The sequence below is a fragment of the Chiloscyllium punctatum genome, chromosome 31 (genome assembly GCF_047496795.1).
Source record: "Chiloscyllium punctatum isolate Juve2018m chromosome 31, sChiPun1.3, whole genome shotgun sequence".
In the NCBI taxonomy this organism is placed as follows: domain Eukaryota; kingdom Metazoa; phylum Chordata; class Chondrichthyes; order Orectolobiformes; family Hemiscylliidae; genus Chiloscyllium; species Chiloscyllium punctatum.
Window position 1 is genome coordinate 32,047,038 of NC_092769.1, and position 18,927 is coordinate 32,065,964.

Consider the following 18,927-nt stretch of genomic DNA (forward strand, 5'->3'; position numbering starts at 1 on the left):
GATCAAGGCAGAATATTCTCAAAGGGCAGTGGGACCAGCAGCAGGTCACTGTGCACACTGGAACGAATGACACAGGAAGGAAAAAGGATGAAATGCTGAAGAGAGGAGATAGAAAGTTAGGCAGGAATTTTAAAAGGAGGTCCTCGAGGGTAGTAATATCTGGATTACTCCCGATGCTGTGAGCTGGTGAGGCTCGGAATAGGAGGATCAAGCAGATGAACGTCTAGGAAAAAGTGAAGACCGCAGATGTTGGAGATCAGAGTCGAGAACGTGGTGCTGGAAAAGCACAACAGGTCAGGCAGCATTTGAGCAGCAGGAGAATCGACATTTTAGGAAAAGGCCCTTCATCAGGAATGAGGCTGTGAGCCAAGGGGGTGGAGAGATAACTGAGAGGAGGGGGTGGGCCTGGGGAAAGGTAGATGAGAGTGCATTAGATGGATGGATTTGGGGGTAAAGGTGAAAGGTCGGGGGGAGGGTGGCGTGGATAGGTGGGAAGGAAGATTGACAGATAGGATAGGTCATGATGGTGGTGCTGATTTGGAAGGTTGGGGCTGGGATTGGGGGGATGGTGAGGGGGAGGAGAAAAGAGGAAACTGGTGAAATCCACATTGATAGTGTATGGTTGCTATGTCCCAAGTTAGAATGTGAGGCATTCTGTCTCCACGAGACGAATGGTTAGGGTTTAGTGATAGAGGAGGACCAGGAACTGCATGTCCTCAGCGGAGTGGGAGGGGTGGGGGGTGTTGAGAGGTTTTCAGCCACAGTGGTGGGGTTGGTTGGTGCGGGTGTCCTGGAGATGTTCTCTGAAGCACTCAGCAAGTAGGCGACCTGTATCCCCAATGTAAAGGAGACTGCATCGGGAGCATCGGATACAGTAAATGACGTGTGTGGAAGTGCAGCAAAAGCTCTGTTGACGTGGAAGGCTGCTTTGGGGCATTTGAGAAGTGAGAGGGAGATCGGGGCACAGGTCTTACAATTCCTGTGGTGACAGAGGAAGGTGCCAGGAGGGGAGGGTGGGTCGGTGGGGTGTGGGGTGTGGACTTGACAAGGGAGTGGCGGAGGGAATGGTCTTTTCAAAACGCAAATAAGTGTGTGGAGGGAAATATATCTGTGGTGCTGGGGTCCATTTGTAGGTGGCGGAGGATGATGAAATGTATCCGGAAATTGGTGGGGTGGAACGTGAAGATCGGGGGATTCTGTCCTTGTTTAGCTGTGGGAGCCGGTGGGTTTGTAGAAGATCTTGTGTTGAGTTGGACACTGTTGATGGAGATGGAGCGGTCTAGGAAGGAGAGGGAAGGTGGTGTCAGAGATTAATATGTAGCCAAGGAGCTTGTGTGTGGGAGAAAGATTCACATTTTAGATCATTGGAAGCTCTTCTAGGGCTGAAGTGACCCATATAAGAGGGATGAATTGCACCTGAATTCGAAAGGGACTAATATACTGGCAGGGAGATTGCTGCAACTGCTTGGGAGGAATTAAATGAATAAGGTGGGCAAGGGGATGGGACCCAGGGCGATAGTGAGGAAAGAGATCAATCTGACACTGGTACAGTTGGGAAAAGGAGCAAGTCAAACAGTCAGGGCAGGCAGGAACAAAGCAGAGAACAACGTAGGACTGATAAATCAAACTGCATTTTCATCAATGCAAGCGACCTAGCAGGGAAGGCAGATGAACTCAGGACATGGTTAGGAACATGGGTCTGGGATATCAGAGCAATTGCAGAAACGTCGCTCAAGGATGGGCAGGCCTGGCAGCTTCATGTTCCAAGATACAAATGCTACAGGAAGGAGAGAAAGGGAGGCAGGTGAGGAGGAGGAGTGTCATTTTTGATAAGGGATAACATTATGACTGTAATTAGGGAGGATATTCCTGGGAATACATCCGGGAATTCATTTGGGTGGAAGTGAGAAATAAGAAAGGGACTATTACCTTTTTGGGATTGTACTATAGAGCTCCACATAATCAGTGGGGAATTGAGTAACAAATTTGTAAGGAGATCGCAGTTATCTATAAGAATAATAGTGTGTTATGGTAAGGATTTTTAACATTCTAAATGTAGACTGGAACTGGCATAGTGCTCAGGGTTTAGATTCGATTAGATAAAGTTAGATTAGATTTGATTAGATTACTTACACTGTGGAATACAGGACATTCGGCCCAACGAGTCCACACCGATCCTCCGAAGACCAACCCACCCAGACCCATTCCCTTACATTTACCCCTTCACCTAACACTACAGGCAACTTTGCTTTGCCAATTCACCTAACCTGCATACTTTTGGACTGTGGGAGGAAACCGGAGCACCCAAGGAGCGGAATTTGTTAAGTGTGTACAAGAAGATTTTCTGATTCAGTATGTGGATGTACCTACTAGAGAAGGTGCAAAGCTTGACCTACCCTTGGGAAATAAGGCAGAGCAGGTGTCAGTGGGGGAGCACTTTGGTGCCAGTGACCATAATTCGATTAGTTTTAAAATAGTACTGGCAAAGGATAGACAGGATCTAACTGTTAAATTTCGAAATTGGATAAAGGACAATTTTGGCAGTATGAGGGAAGAACTTTGAAAATGTGATTATATGCGGATTTTTGCAGGTAAAGGGATGGTTGGAAAATTAGTAGCCTTCGAAAATGAGATAATGAGACAGTATGTTCCTATTGGGGTGAAAGGCAAGGGTGGGAGGTGTGGGGAATGCTGGATGACTCGAGAACTTGAAGGTTTGCGCAAGAAAGAGAAGGAAGCATACGTCAGGTATAGACAGTAGAGATTGAGTGAATTCTTCAAGTATAAGGGCAGTAGGAGTATACTTAAGAGGGGAAATCAGGAGGGCAAAAAGGGGGCATGAGATACATTTGGCAAACTGGGTTAAGGAGAATCCAAAATGATTCTACGAAAAAAGCATTAAGGACAAAAGGGTAACTCGGGAGAGGATCGGGCACTTCAAAGATCAGCAAAGCAGCCATTTGTATCAAACTGCAAGAGATGGGAGGGGGATATTAAAGGAGTATTTGCGTCAGTGCTTACTGTGGAGAAGGGCATGGAAGAAATAGAATGTGGGGAAATAAACAGTGACATCTTGAAAAATGTCCACATACAGAGGAGAAGGTGCTGGATGTCTTAAAACACAAATGTGGGTAAATCCCCAGGACCTGATCAGGTGTACGCTTGAACTCTGTGGGAAGCTCGAAGTGATTGCTGGACCCATTGCTGAGATATTTTTATCATCGAGAGTTACGATGAGGTGCTGGAAGGCAGCAGGTTGGCTAACATGGTGCCACTATTAAGGAAAGGTGGTATGGAAAGCCAGGGAGCTATAGCCCAGTGAGCCTGATATCATTGGGGGCGGGGTGCATTGCAGTTGAAGGGAATCCTGAAGGACAGAATGTATTTGGAAAGGCAAAGACTGATTAGGGATAGTCAACATGGCTTTGTGCATGGGAAATCATGTCTCTCAAACTTGATTGAGTTTTTTGAATAAGGAGCAAAGAGATTTGATGAGGGCAGAGCAGTAGACGTGATTTATATGCACCTCAGTAAGGCGTATGACAAGGTTCTCCATGGGAGACTGGTTAGCAAGGTTAAATCTCATGGAATACAGGGAGAACTAGCCACTTGGATACAGAACTGGGTTGAAGGTAGAAGACAGAGGATGGTGGTAGATGTTTGATTTTCAGACTGGAGGCCTGTGACCTGTGATGTGCCACAAGGATCAATGCTGGATCCACTGCTTTTCATCACTTACATTTAAGATTTGGATGTGAACATAGAAGGTATATGTAGTAAGTTTGCAGATGACACCAACATTGTACGTGTAATGGACAGCGAAGAAGGTTACCTCAAAGTATAACGGGATCTTGATCAGATGGGCCAATAGAGCAAAGGTTGGTAGATGGAGTTTAATTTAGATAAACGCAAGGTGCTGCATTTTGGAAAGGCAAGTCAGGGCTGGGCTTACACACTTAATGGTAATGTCCTGGGGAGTGTTGGTGATCAAAGAAACCTTGGAGTTCCTAGTTCCGTGGAAGTGGATTCCCAGGAAGACAGCATAGTGAAGAAGGCATTGAGTATGCTTCCCTTTGTTGGTCAGAACATTGAGTATAGGAGTTGGGAGGTCATGTTGCGGCTATACAGGGCAATGGTTAGGCCACTGTTAGAATATTACGTGCAATTTCCCTCATAAAGGAAGGGTGCTGTGAAACTTGAAAGGGTTCAGAAAAGATATACAAGGATGTTGCCAGGGTTGGAGGGTTTGAGCGACAAGGAAAGGCTGAAGAAGCTGCAGCTAATTTCCCTGGAGTGTCGGTGGCTGAGGCGTGACCATATAGAGGTTTGTAAAATCATTGAGGCATGGATAGGGTAAATAAGGTTTTCTTTGTTTAAAGGCAAATGTGACATTGATGTTCCAGATGTGATGCAACTGGTGAAACCACTCGGCATTAAGCCAAACAGAATTGACTTAAACACTACGGTTGAAACACAAACAAAAGAAAGTGGCATTAAACGATTGGAAAACATAACCGACTACTTGATACAGTAACTCACTAATTTCCTGATCCAATGTTGTAACATCTCATAAACACACCCCTTGGCAAAAAGGTAAATTCAAACTCGTATTCGAACAGGCAGGAGGGAACAACATCCAGAGAAATGTCCACGTGCTCAGTTAGGAATCATTTACTGAAGCTTGCAACCTTCTGTAACTCAAAACATCTTGGGAATGCTGCAGCGAGACCAAAACTTGAAGAACTTGAACTGGCCACTCCTTTTCCATTGTTAAACATTTTTAAAGAAAAAGCTACAAACACTCTGGATTCTTCAGCACCTCTGCCCTTCCAATCTCTCTTCAAAAAACACAGGACAAAAATAACCTTTTTAAGATAACAGTATCCTCACATCACCACACCCTCACTCCCCCTGCCCCCGACAAACAAACACACGCACACACACACACACACACACACACACACACACACACACAGAGTCTTTTGCTATCTCTCTCTCACGCACACACACAGAGGCATGGTCTCTCTCTCTCTCTCGCTCTCTCTGACTCACTCGCTTACACACACACGCTCAGGCACAGTGTTTTTCTCTCTCTCTTACACAGATTCCACATTGTCGAAGCTAATGTCCTAAAAAGAGATGAACAAAAATACGTGACCAGGAATTGAGATATTTTTGCTCAAATATTGATCTTGGTTTGCTGCTAATTAGCCTTGTCGACTTTCAATGAGTTGCTTCGTAAAATCTGGGACCGCCAGCAGAAGGTGAGGAGCGAGAACATTTGTGGAATTGCTTACTCAGTAAATGAACATAGATACATTTTGTTGAGATTTTCACAGTAGATGCAATGACAGTGCTTCTCCAGCAGTTGGAAGTGAGGGCTGATAGTAGATCCTTCACCCAACACCTTTACTCATAAAAAGTTAAGGCACACAAAAGATTGACTGATGTTAGTTTAACATCATTGATTGAAAAAAAAATGGTGGAGTCTTTAAAAAAGGATGTTCTCGCAGAAAACTGAGAATGGCTTTACAAAATGGAAATCTTGCCTGAGAAAAGTATTGGAATTCTTGGAGAAAATGGAGGAAACCATGATTGTAATATGTTTTGATTTTCTGAAGGTGTTTGATAGCACCCATGCATAAGATTACTGAATAAGATAGGAGCCTTGGCTTTGGAGGTACTGTATTAACATGGAGAGAGGATTTTTGAAATCCCAATCAGAAAAGTTTGACTAAGGGTTTTATTTTACAGGATGTGAATCTGTGGAGTACCACATAAATCTGTTCTGGGGACAAAAAAAATTACAAAGTATTTTGATGACTTCGATGAGGAAAGTGAATATATTGTAGGCAAGTTTGCGAATGACTCAAAAATTGGAGCAGAGACAAGTGGTGAATATGACACAAAAAGAAGTTTGCGGAGGCATACAGATAGGACAAGAGAGTGAACAAGGAGCTTTGCATAATAATGTAATGTGGATGAAATAAATGAGAACAGACATAAACCGTGAATTTATGCATTTTAACAGGCAAGATAGAGATTGAATTCAAAAATCTACAGGGAGTCTGCATCTCCGAACCACAAAAAGTTAGCTTTTCATTTCAACTGACAATAAGAATGGCAAATGTCATGTTAGGGTTTGTTTAAAAACTAATGGAATATTGAGATTAGGAACAATCAGATAGAGCAGCTAATGTGTAGCTGAGGAGCTGGTGCAGGGGTTAGGATTCCCATTTTTCAATCATTGGGATCTCTTCAGGGATAGAAATGACCTGTATAAGAGGGATCTGAATTGGAAGGGGACAGATATTCTTGTGGGGAAATTTGCTAGCAGTATGCTGAAGGTTTTAAACTAGTAAGGGGGATGGTGGGAACTAACAAGATAGTGAGAAAAGAGAAATGTTTGAGGTGAGATGCGGTGAGCAATTCTAGGGGTCAAGGCAGATAACAGTTTGGCAAGAGCGAGGGAAGACTGCTAAACTGCATTTACTTTGATGCAATAGGCCTGACATGTGAGACAGATGAAAGTAGGGCATAGATGGGAATGTGGGACAAGGATATCATTACCATTACAGAAATGTGGCTCAGGGATGAACAGGACTGGCAGCTTAATGTTCCAGGATATAGATGCTATAGAATGTATAGACAGAGGAGCAAGAGAGGAGATGGAGTGGTGTTTTTGGTTAGAAAGAACATTACAGCTGGATGTAGAGAGGTATTTTCTTGGAGACTGCCCAGTGAAGTTATATGGATGAAACATAAAAATAAGAAAGAGGTGATGAACTTGCTGGGATTGTAAAATGGGCCTCCTAATAGCTAGTGGGAAATTTACAAGCGATTACGCTATCTGTAAGAAAAAAACGGATAATGATAGTGAATTTTAACTTTCGAAACAGAGTTTGGGGTAGTGTTAAGATCTTGGAATGTGGAGAAATTGGTTAAGTGTGCACAAGAAAATGTTGTTATTCAATATGTAGATGCACCTACAAGACAGTTCGCAATACTTGACCTTCTGTTGGGAACCAAGGCAGGGCAAGTGACTGAGGTGTCCATAGGGGCACGCTTCAGGGAAAGTGATCATAATTCTATTGGTTTAATAATAATGATGAGAAAGGATAGAATTGATTTAAAAATGAAAGTTTCAAATTAGAGTGTGGCCAGTTTTGATGGTATTAGACTTTGAGAAGTCGGTTGGGGGAGGTTATTCACAGGTAAAGGGACGGCTGACAAGTGGGAGGCCTTTAAGAATGAGACAATGAGAGTTCAGTGATGGTATGTTTCTGTTTGTGTGAAGGGCAAGGCATGGGAAAAGCACATTGATGAGGGAAATTGTAACTCCTGTCCAGAAAAAGAAGGGGGCATTCATCCGATATAGACAGCTGGGATTGAGTGAATCCTGAGAAGGGTATAAGGGCAGTCGGAGTATACTTAAACAGGAAATCATGAGGGAAAAAAGAGGACATAAAATAGAATTAAGGAGAATCCGAAAAGATTCCAAAATTATTTGAAGGTTAAAAGAATAACTAAGGAGAGAATACAGCCCTTAAAGATCAACATGGCTTTCCATGCATGGAACCACAGGGGATGGCAGAGACACTAAGCAAATATTTTGCATCAATATTTACAGTAGACAGGAGCATGGAAGCGAAGAAACTTGGGAAATAAATAATGTGATCTAAAAATGAGTTCATTTTACAGAAAAGGAGATGTTGAAGGTCTAAAGTAGAAAAATGGAAATAAATCCTGGAGACCTGATTAGGTATTTCCCAGAACTTTGTGGGAAGCTAGGGAAGAGATTCCTGGACCCCTTGCTGAGATATTTGTATCGTTGATAATCATAGATGAGATGCCAGAAGACTGGAGAGTGACTAATGTGGCAGCATTATTGAAGAAAGTTGGATGGAAAAGCCAGGGAACCATAAACTGGTGAGCCTTTCACCCCAGAGATGCTGCCAGACCTTCTGAGCATTTCCAGCAGTTTCTGCTTTTGTTTCTGATACACAGCATCCACAGTTCTTTCAGTTTTTATTTAGTAGTCAGAGAGCATTACTTTTTGAATTGGAGGCCTGTTAGAACATAACAACATCCGAACATAAGAAATACAATCAGGAGGAGGCCATCTGACTCCATGAGTCAGCTCTGCTTTTCAATAATATCGTGGATCATCTTTCAATGGACTGAGACTCCACTTACCCACCCCTCACGATAACCCTTCATTCCTTTACTGTTCACAAATCTATCTTCACCTTTAAAACATTCAACAGGTTAACCTCAGCTGCTTCACTAGGCAGGGGATTCCAGAGATTCACAACCCTTTGGGTGAAGACTTTGGCTTGACCAGCTATCCTTAGTAGCCACACATGCAGATGACAAGCACCATGAGTTCGACTGGGACAACACGACTATTATAGGACAAGCTAAACAGAGAACAGCCAGGGAATTCCTAGAGGCATGGCACTCATCCACAGATTCTATCAACAAACACATCGACCTGGACCCAATATAGCGACCACTGCAACGAAAAGCTGGAACTGACCACCGGAAGCGGCAGATACCAATCAATATAAATACCGGAGGAAACGTCACAGAAGCGCTTCACAGGAGGCTCCCAAGCACTGAGGATGTCACCAAGACAGGCGATGAAATGTTTGCAACACAAATTCCCAGCTCGGCAAACACAACCACAACGAGCACCCGAGCTTCAAATCTTCTCCCAAACTTCGAGCCTCCCTGCTTCTGTCTTATCTATCCCATTTATAATTTTACAAACCCGGTCCCCCATTCTTCTGAATTCCAATGAGTATAATCCCAGTCTGATCAATCTCTCCTCGTAAGCCCACCCCCTCATATCCAGAATCAACACAGTCAACCTCCTCAGCAAACCCCACCCCCAGTGCCATCTCATGTAAGGCGATGAAGAGTGTACAGAGTACTCCAGGTGTGGCCACACCAGCGCCCTATACAGCTGCAGCTCCTAATTTTAAACTCTATCCACTGGCAATGAAGGACATTATTCCTTTTTTCTTCCTAATTAGCTGCTGTACTCGCAAACCATGCTTTTGTGTTTCATGCACAAGAACACCCAGGTCCCCCTGCACAGCAGCATTCTGTAATTTTTCACCATTTTAAAGTAGTCCACTTTGTTATTGTTCCTACCAAAATGGATGACCTCACATTTACTAACATTGTACTCCATCTGCCAGACCCTTGCCCACTCACTTAGCCTGTCGAAATCCTTCTGCACACTTTGCCCTATCACTCATTTAAGTGGCTTCTGTGAATTACAACACTCTACACTTGGTTCTCTAACTTGAAGCAATCTATCTGAATTGTAAACAATTGCAGTCCCAACAATTGTAAATAATTGCTGTCTCAACACTGATCCCTGAGACACATCACTAGCCACTGATTGTCAACCAGAAAAACACCCATTGATCCCCAATATTTGCATTCTGTTAGTTAACCATTCTTCTGTCCATGCTAATGCATTGCCCGTAACACTATGCATCTTTATCTTATGCAGCAGCCTTTTGTGCAGCACCTTGCTGAATGCCTTTTGGAAATCCAGATACACCACGTTCACCAGTTCCCCATTGTCTACCACGCTCGTTATAACCTTAAAGAATTCCAATAAATCAGTTCAAGATGACTTGCCTTTCATGAACCCATGCTTCATTAAATAAATGTAGGTGTTGCGTTTTTGTAAGGCAAACCAGGGCAGGACTTACACAATTAATGGCTGGGCCTTGGGGAGTGTTGCTGAGCAAAGAAACCAAAGCGTGCAGATGCATCATTCCTTGAAAGTGGAGTTGCAGGGAGACAGAGTGGGGAAGATGGTGTTTGGCATGCTTTCCTTCATCGGTCATAACATTAAGTGGAGGAGTCGAGATATCATGTCTCAGCTCTACAGAACGTTTGTGAGGCCACATTTAGAATTATTACAGACAAATCTGGCTGACCATTCCTATGAAGGATTTTGTGAAACTTGAGAGGGTGTAGAAAAGATTTCCAAGAATGATGCTGGAACTGGAGTGTTTAAGGTATAAGGTGAGGCTGAATAGGTTGGGACTTTTCTTTTCCCTGCAGTGAGAGGAAAGGAGGCTGAGGAGTGGCCTGAACAAGACCTATAAAATCATGGGGGGCATTGATATGGTGAATAGCCAAGGCCTTTTTCCTCGAGTGGGAGAGTCCAAAACTAGAGGACAGCGGATTAAGGTGAGAGGAGAAACGTTTGAAAAGAACCTGAGGGGTAACCTTTTCATGGTTGTCTGTATGGTTAAAGCTGCCAGTGGTAGTGGTGGAGGCGGGTTCAATTACTGCATTTAAAAGGCAGCTGGATGGGTGTATGAACAGGTAACATTTAGAGGAAGATGGGCCAAATGTTTGGCAAATGGTACTCAGTCAGATTGGGATATCTGGTCAGTGCAGTTGGTCCGAAGGGTCTGTTTCTTTGCTGGATGTCTGTATGATTATAATCTTTGTTAAAACTGAAAAAAACCTCTATTCTTACCACAGCTGGAATACTGTGAATTGTTCTTTGGATTCATATCACAAAGGAAATGTACACTGGAATGTGAGACAATCCACACGAGGTTTAGTCGACTGATCCTGAGGATGCAGGGACTGTCTTGAGAGTAGAGATTGAGTCATTTGGGAACATAGAAGATTCAGTACTGACTTTCTGAAACATCTATTATTTTCAGGAAACTTGATGGTGTAAATGCAGAAATGTTGTTTCTCCTTGTGGGAGAGTTTCGGACCAGGGAGTAGAATCTCTGAATTAGAGGTCACAAATTTCAGGCAGAAGAGAATTTGTCTTCCAGAATGTAGTGAATCTGTGGAATTCATTTCCACCGAAGACTGTCGAGGTTGGGTCATTCAGTATTTCGAAGGCTGAAATGGACAGAATTTGATTTGGTAATTGAATCAATGCTTACAGTTAAAACGCTGGAAATTGGAGGTGAGGATTATCAGTTCAGCCCTGATGTCATTGTTTGGAAGACCAAACTCCATTGGCTGAACAAGCTGCTTCTGGTTCCCTATCATTGACCTTTGCTCTAAGTTACTCTTTTCAGAATTATATAGGCCTCATTTAAATTTCATGTTTGAAGCCCAGCTGCTTCAATCTCTCCTCATCATGAAAAAAGACAGGGATCATCTTTCTCCCTGTTTGATGGCATTGCATTCTTCCTCGAATGCAGTGACTGCATTTATAGTCATAGAGTCCTCCAGTTCTGTTGGATATTTGTCAAACACAACGACGACTGTCAAAGAAAAGGTTAAAGACAAATCAAAACTACATTTAAACTACCATATCAAGCACACTGTCGGCATATGTTGCATGGAATAGACACGTATTGCATATTAAAGCTCTCTCAGCACTCATCCATTAAACACTGCAAGGGTTGTTCATAGATGATTTGCGTATGTGCCTGTAGATGATAATCTGCATGTATAACAACGTTTCGGTGCATAGTGTTGTTCCTTTTTATTCTGGTATCAAGCATTTCAAAACCAGAAAGACAGTGGGTAGGAGTCCAAGCCCCTTTACACGGCTACATCAAATGTTTTCTGTGATTGTACAGCTCATGTAATGTGCTGGGTAAATCTCCCTCTATATTGTGCTGTCCAATGCAATCATGTCAAATATATTTTAGTTTAGACATAGAGTAGAGCTGCATCCAGGGTTCCCTAAAAAAAAACCCTCCCAGAGAAGGTACAACACAGAGTTGATACAGAATAAATCGACCTCTACAATATTAAACATTCCATGAGATGTGCAGTAAAGGTTAATTATAGTCTAAATAAGCATTGCCCTGAACCATTAAACATTCCTCAGCCAAGAATAATACTGCTGAGATACAATGAAAACGCTATCACAGTCTTGCAGCCTCATTCCTATCAAGTATTTCCAGATCACTCAATACTCAGACAGATTTTTGAGAAAATCTTGACTCAAATCCCTCTAATGAAATGGATGAATTTGGCTGAGAGGATATGTTGGTGAGGTGTTGGCTTCAGGTTATTAAGGAAAACATCTTCCGATTGTGGAGAGGCAAAACACGGCATCAGATATAAAGAAAAAAGGGGAGAAGGCAGGAGGGGAAGAGAGAAAAATAGAGACAGAAATATTAGCTGTGCCAATGTATCTCTGAATTATAGACTTTTGACGAAACATGACAACTGATACCTCTGTCATTCAACAGTCATACAACTTATGTGTTAAAAAGTCCTAACATCAATTAGTATTGGAATCCATTGAGTTATTTGCATTTTTTCCACAATTCGTGTGCTGTGCTTGTGGGGAAATATAAATTAGGGTTTTGTGGTTCTGTAATCTATTCTGAGAATTCTATTTCTGTGTTTATTTACATAAATGCTTAATTGGCTTCAAAGAAGTGATGATGACAGCAAAACCAGATGAACAAAGTGATTTGTTGGTAAGATTCAAATCGAAACAAGTATGTTTTAAGAATATTGACCATTTGTAGAAGTGAATACAAATTTATGAAGACGAATTGCAACAGATTTTATTGATTGAAAACTTTTATTTAGGTTAAAAATTCAGTGCTGAAAATTCTGCAATTAAACTTAAATGTTAAACTGATCTACTCTGAATGACCAATGATTTATATTGTAGTCCGTTTAGACGGTGCAGCATCACTCAAACTGTGTTAGAACATTCACATGAAATACTTGAAATGACATCAGGAACTGCCGCAACAATTGCATTTAATTGATATAGTTGTTGTGAGGTTTTGTTACACGTACTACTTTCTGGTTAGGGTCAGCGATGAGTCCCTATCCCCAATTGTCCATTGAATAACTTGCTAAAGCCACTTCAGAACACAGTCAGTTACTTCCCAGTGGGTCTGGAATCTCATGTCGGCCAGACCATGGAAAGGTGACAGATGCCTTGGCATTCGTGCAGCAGCTGTTTTTGTATTTTTCCATTGACTCGGGCTACATGGTCTCCATTTGGCTTTCTTTCCGATTCCAGGATTTCTTTAAATTTAAATTTCACCCTGGGCAAACGATGGTATTCCAAACCCTGGCCATTCAACATCAAACTGGAGTTCGAGAATCCTGGTCTCATGATATCACCACTGTGATCCTAATGTGGGAAATGCACAGAAAGCACAGAAATGCAATAAATCTGACACTTTACTTCATGAACAATTATTGGAGTGCAATACTGGCAAGAACTCTCTTGCTGTTCACAGCAACACCACAGGAGACTTTGCATCCAATCATCAATCTTAAATGTGTACCGGACTCTGAACAGCCTGACTCACCATAATTTGCATTTTTGAATTCTGCACTGACTTATGAAAAAGTTAGTCACATATCCCAAGAAGGTGGTCATCAGCTACCTTTTTGAAGGACTGCCAACTTGCTTGGCTAATTATGGTTGATCTTTCTTAAGCTTTATTACAACCAAATGGCTTCTCAGTCGAGACTGTAGTGCTGGAAAAGTACAGCAGGTCAGGCAGCATCCGGAACAGGAGAATCGGCGTTTCGGGCATGAGGTCTTCATTAAGATACCTGATGAAGTTGTTATGCCTGGAACGTTGATTCTCCTGCTCCTTGGATGCTGCCTGACCTGCCGTGCTTTTCCAGCACTACACTCTCAACTCTGATCTCCAGCACCTGCAGTCCTCACTTTCTTAGTCAGGTTCGTCGCAGGAAAGGAACCATCGCCTTCTTGTTGAACAGGTAGGAAAGTCACACATCCTCCTCTGAAGGACAATACTGAACCATGTAACGTGTTTCAAAACTTTAGTAGGTCTGTGATTATCATTCATTACCCCAGCATTTTCATTTCATACTCTTTCATTAATTGAAGCTACCATGGTAGAGATTGATTCTGGAACTTTGCTCCAAACCTTTTGATTGCTTATTACATACCCATAATGCCTCCTCAACCACTTTCTCAAACTGTCATGTTAGCTTGAATGATTTTTTTTATTGACTCATGGAACACGGTGGTTGCTTTCAGTTGTCTGTAGGTGTCCTTCAGAAGATGGCAGTAAGCTGCCTTTCTGAAATAACATGTTCCAAAATTGCCTGAGGAAGGGAGTTCCAGATTTTGACCCAATTACAGTAAAGGATCGATGATATATTTCCATGTCAGGAGTGGATTAGAGAGGACCTTACAGTGATGCTGTTCCCATGTATCTGCTGTTCTTGTCCATCGAGATGCAAGTGGTAGTGGGAAGGTACTTTCTAAGGAAGTGGCTAAGTTTCTGCAGTGCAGTATTTTAGATCGTGCATATGGCAGGTATGCCTGAAGAAGGGCTTATGCCTGAAACGTTGATTTTCCTGCTCCTTGGATGCTGCCTAACCTGCTGCACTTTTCCAGCAACTCATTTTTCAGCATACGGCTGGTACTAAGCGTCAGATATGGAGGCAATGGACGCTTGTGGATGTGCTGCTGATCAAGTGGGATGCTTTGTCCTGGACAATGCCTAACTTCTTGAGTGCAGTTGAAGGTGCTCCTATCCAGCCAAGGGGCGAGCTGTGCTATTACTCTCCTGACTTCTGTCTCTTAAATAGTCAATTGATTTTGCAAGTCAGAAGGGTGAGTTACTCGCTGCAGTATTCCTCACCTCTGTCCTGTTGTAACAACCATTGTATTTATATGGAGTGTCCAGCTCAATTTCTAATGAACAATAAAACCCAGGATGTCGATAGTGAGGGATTCACTGATGGTAACAATATTGAATGTCAAGGGGTTTTGGTTAGATTCACTCCTATTGTCAATGGCCTTCGTCTCGCAGTTTTGTGGTGTGAATGCTATTTGTCAGTTGTCAGCTGAAGTCTGGATATTGTCCAGATTTTGTTGCGTTTGAATGTGGACTGAGGAGTCACAGAAAAAGTGCTAGATAAATGCAGATTTCACTTCTGACCTTCTGATGGAGGGAAGGTCATTGCTGAAGCAGCGGAACATGATTGGGCCAAGAACACTTTCTTTAGGAACTCCAACAGAGATTTGCTTTGGCTGAGACGACTGACCTCTAACCAGCAGAGCCATCTTCCAATGTGGGAGGTCTGACTGCAGGCAGCAGGGAGGTTGTCAACTGATACCCATTGAATTTGGTTTTGCTAGGACTCCATAATATCACACTCTGTCGAATGTGACCTTAATGTGAAGGGCTGTCACTCTCCCCTCATTTCTAGAATTCAGTTCTTTGACCATGTTTAAATCAAGTCTGTAATTCAGTCATGAGCTGAATAGGCCTTGCATGACCCACATTTACGCAGGTTATTGCTGAGATAGTGCTGCTTGATAGCACTGTGGAAAGCACTTTCCTACACCTAACTCATGATTGAGCATGGACTGATGTGGCAATAATTCACCAGGGTGGTTTGACCTGTTTTCTGTGCCCAGGACATGCCTGGCCTATTTTCCACATTGTCCATGCCAGTGTTGTAGCTGTACCGGGAGTGCTTGGCTAGCACAAGTCATCAGTATTATTGCCAGAATTTTGTCAGGCTCCATAGCATTTACAGTAACCAGTGCCACTCGCCCAACAGTGTCTTGATTTCACGTGGAGCGAAGGGAATTCTCTGCTGACAGGTATCTGTAATATTGGTGATCTATGGAAGATGCTGAGATGGATCAGACAGTTGGCACATCTGGCTGAAGGTTGCTGTGAATGCTTCAGCCTTAACTTTTGCGCTGATGTGTTGTTCTTTCCAAAGCAGAGCAAGGGAATATCTGTGGAGCTTATTCCTTCAATGAGTTGTTTAATTATCAACCTTAATTCATGACTCAATGTGGCAGCACTGTGGGCTCAGACCCCAGCTTCCTGAATTAATGGTCTAGCCACAATATCGAGGAGAAAGTGAGGACTGCAGATGCTGGAGATCAGAGCTGAAAATGTGTTGCTGGAAAAGTGCAGCAGGTCAGGCAGCATCCAAGGAGCAGGAGAATCGACGTTTCGGGCATGAGCCCTTCTTCAGGATTCCTGAAGATCGCTTATCGTTTGTATTTTGTAGATTCCAACAATACATCATATATTCGCTTAACTTGTTAGTCTCGAAAATGCTTTACTTCACAGACTTTAGGATATAATGTTCTGTTTTCAATTCTTCTCTCCGACAGGCGAGGTCATTGATGTCACACTCGCTTTCCTCCTCACTAATTGCAAAACCAAACGTTTTTCACCTCATCTTTTAACTTACTAATCACATTTGCTCCATTCTTGACTAAACTATTCATATATGCTGCAAACAGCAAAGGATCCAGCACCAAGTCATATAGTAAGCTACTGGACACAAGATGTCTTCACAATGACTACCTTCGACCATTACCTTCTGCCAACAAATAAACCTTCGATGCATTTGCCAAACTGCACCAGATCCCATGAACCCTTACCTTATTGAAGATGCAAGATCTGGTCAAAAACCTGATTGAAGTCAAGAAGCATTACATCCACTTTTTACACCCGATGTCACATCTCATTGCCTCTCCGAAAAACAGAATCAACCACTTCCGATATGATATCACTTCCACAGTGTCAAGAACAAACGGACAGATTGCTGTAGGTCTCAACATTGTATTTAATTCCATTCCCATTTCCCAGAATGAAACAGAAGAGACACAAGATTATTTCAGCTAGAGTAAATTATCTGTCAGAGAGATAAGAAGAGTTACCATGCTGAATTTTATTGTTTAAACTTTACTTTTCCAACTTTTAATGAATGCTGTCTCTTAGATTTATTTATTAACTTCACCCAAGCTTTCTACATTTAAACACAGGTTTATGAGCGAAACTACATATTGTCATTTAGCTCCTTTCACCCGATGGTAACTCTTCTTATCTCTCTGACAGATAGATAATTTACTCTAGCTGAAATAATCTTGTGTCTCTTCTGTTTCATTCTGGGAAATGGGAATGGAATTGATTACAATGCTGAGACCTACAGCAATCTGTCCGTTTGTTCTTGACCCTGTCAGTGGGTGTTCACCCTCAGAGGTAGGAAGACTGTTTGTGCTGATAATACGGAAAGTAGCGCCTGATGTATCATTCTCAGCTGGCGCACAACTTCCTGTTTCTATGTGCCAGCAGCAAGCCACACATCTCACTTCTGATCAGAAAATAAACCCAGGGGATGCAATCTGGCGGAAACATCTGCCAATGTAGGCAATATCAGGACACAGAGTGTGAAGTGATCACATCGAAGTGACATTTGCAAATCGACATTTCGATCTCTGTTTCATGGTTTAGATTAGATTAGATTACTTACAGTGTGGAAACAGGCCCTTCGGCCCAACAATTCCACACCGCCCCGCCGAAGCGCAACCCACCCATATCCCTACATTTACCCCTTACCTAACACTAGGGGCAATTTAGCATGGCCAATTCACCTAACCTGCACATCTTTGGACTGTGGAGGAAACCGGAGCACCCGGAGGAAACCCACGCAGACACGGGGAGAATGTGCACAGTCAGTCGCCTGTGGCGGGAATTGAACGCGGATCTCAGGCACTGTGAGGCAACAGTGCTAACCACTGTGCCACCGTGTGGTCTGAGTCCAGGCCGTCATTGGACGAGTCTCTCGACCATCGAACAAGCTCATTCGAAACACTAGCGTCTGGAACATATCGACATGCACCTTGTCATGTCTTTGATCTTGTACTCCTTGTTACTCTCTCTTCAGATTTAATGTTCCCAGTTTTTGATTCTGTCTTCTGTATCCATCACCTTCCCAGCTGAATACATTCTGTTTGATCTGTTTCCTAAATTTTAATCAACTAAACAAATAATACAGTTTTGTACAGACAGGTAAGTCGGTGTGTCAGATTAACAGAATCAATATATGGAGAGATCACCTTGGCTGTATCTAACTCTGACCGACATTGAATTCAAATAAACCACAGCACTGTATGGTTTCAAACTTTGCAAATCCTCTCTCTTTGAAAGAGCTTGTTCTAACGGTTAATTATTTTCTTGATTATTTCAGAAACTATGACTAAAAATCCCTATTTTTAACAAAGTTTCAAATATTATTAAAAGTTGCAGTTCTCGCATTTCCTACAGCGAGCTTTGTGGTGTTTAAATGTTCTGGTCAAAATTTGCTTCATGCAGAAGACCTAATCATTGGTTTCTCCGAGTTCCCAGCCATTGCACTTGCAGTTCCATAATAACTGCAAACAATTGATAAGCCCCAGAATGAACAGAATGTCCAGGCCGTGTACACATCCAAACGCCATGATGTAGGCCTTCTTCCTGTCACCCCAACCCAAGCAGTACATGCTCAACCTCAACTACATTTCCTTTCAATCCTCCCACTTCCTCCAAACCAAAGGGGTAGCCATGGACCCCTATATGGACCCCAAGTATGCCTGCCTCTTCGTCAGATATGTGGAACAGTCAATCTTCCACAGCTACACTAGTACCATTGCCCACCTTTACCACCGCTACATTGATGACTGTATCAATGCCACCTCATGCTACCACTAGGAGGTTGAACAGTTCATCAACTTTAATAAGACCTTCCACCCTGACCTAAACTTCAGAGGGACCATCTCGGACACCTCCCTCCCTTTCCTAGACCTCTCCACCTCTATCTCCAGTGACCAACTAAACATTTACTACAAGCCTTCTGACTCCCACAGCTACCTGGACGACACTCCTCCCACCCGACCTCCTGTAAAAATGCCATCCCTTTATTGTCAATTTCTCTGCCTCCACCGCACCTGCTCCCAGGAGGAGCAGTTCCACCATAAAATATCCCAGATAACCTCCTTTTTCAAAAATTGCAATTTCCCCTCCCACGTGGTGGATGATGCCCTTGAACCCCATTCCTGCAATCTCAACAGGGAGCCCTCCTGGTCCTCAACTTCCAATGCACCGACCTTGCATACATCATATCATCCTCCGCTGCTTCCACCGCCTGTAAACAGACCCCATAACT